Source organism: Dipodomys ordii, unplaced genomic scaffold (genome assembly GCF_000151885.1).
Source record: "Dipodomys ordii isolate 6190 unplaced genomic scaffold, Dord_2.0 Scaffold35, whole genome shotgun sequence".
NCBI lineage: Eukaryota > Metazoa > Chordata > Mammalia > Rodentia > Heteromyidae > Dipodomys > Dipodomys ordii.
The window spans coordinates 10,135,026-10,136,412 of record NW_012267251.1 but is presented as its reverse complement, the minus strand read 5'-3'; the positions used below and the strand labels follow the sequence as shown (position 1 = coordinate 10,136,412).

The following is a 1,387-nucleotide window of genomic DNA, read 5'->3' as shown; positions in this document are numbered from 1 at the left end:
AAAAAAAAAAAGAAAAGAGTTATGAAGTCAGACACTGATGGTTCATGCTGGTAATCCTAGCTACTCAGGGGGCTGAGATCTGAAGATCGAAGTTTGAAGCCAGCCCAGGCAGTAAGATCTATCTCCAGTTAAAAAAGTCAGGAATTGGAGCTGTGGCTCAAGTGGTAGAGCACTAGCCTTGAGAGCACAAGCTCACGGACAAGTGTCCAGGCCCAGAGTTCATGCCCAGTACTGGCATGTATGCATGCATACACACACACACACAAACACACACATACATATGAACACACAAAGAAGCAGTTGTGAGTCAATTACTACCTAGCTGAACGGGACAAGAAAATGACTATATGTCTCACAAAACTGTCGATACTGGGCAGATTAGCTCTACTACAATATTTACTAGACTCATCATCAGCCTCAAACCACCCAGCAATTCTACATCTTTCTCATCAGCTCATTTTTCCCCTCTCTATTACTTAAGGTCTAGACCTAGCTACATTAAGCTCCTACCCAGGCCTTTACACATCATCTTCAAAATGAAGCTATCCTTCAACCAATCCTATCTAACCAACAGTGTTCTTCAACTCAGCTCAAATTTCACTTCCTGAGGAACCATTAGCACTTAAAATCTTACATGCTCTTGATTCATGCTCCTCTTTTTTATATCACTTAATTGTGGTGTAATTCTACCAAGCATGGGTATGATTATTTGACTGAGTGTGGAAGAGTACCTCACTACTCTCTAAGCTCCATCCAGTCAGACTTCTGGTATTGCTCACTGATGTACTACTGGCTATATAATATATGCAGGCCCTTAAAATACTTGTTGACTGAAAGAAGAAATGACCACTAATAATTTATGGAGATATACGACTAAGAATAAGTACTCAAGCTGGGCGCTGGTGCCTCACGCCTGTAATCCTAGCTACTCAGGAGGCTGAGGTCTGAGGATTGCAGTTCAAAACCAGCCCAGTCAGGAAAGACCGTGAGACTCCTATCTCCAATAAACCACTAGAAAACCGGAAGAGGCGCTTTAGCTCACGTGGTAGAGTGCTCGTCTTGAGCTGAAGAGCTAAGGGACAGCGCCCAGGCCCAGAGTTCAAGCCCTACAACTGAGACACACACACACACACACACACACACTCCTTCACTCTTTTTACCTTGGATCTTTCACAGAAAAACTTTCACGTCCTAGTAGTTCTCCCAAAAGATCACCACCACAATATACCATATGCTGCTCTTGTTGATCATAAAGCTGCTTCACCATTATATACTGGCCTAGATAGTGCATTACCTGCATGGGAATAAAACAACATGAAACCATCTGTCCAAATGCTCCCAAAATAATTATTAGTAAAGCAGTTTCCAGAGAAAAGATAAGGAAACT

General features: G+C 42.5%; 1 protein-coding gene across 1 annotated transcript in view; it reads right to left on the bottom strand.

The window, feature by feature from the left end:
- The window catches only part of Mdm4 (MDM4, p53 regulator), a 22,987-nt gene extending 21,802 nt beyond the window's left edge, over positions 1-1,185 (bottom strand). Inside the window, exon 1 of the mRNA XM_013017253.1 lies at positions 1,161-1,185. The gene's annotated coding sequence lies outside the window, so the exon portion shown is untranslated. The remainder of the gene's footprint in view (positions 1-1,160) is intronic.
- Positions 1,186-1,387: the final 202 nt, after the last annotated feature.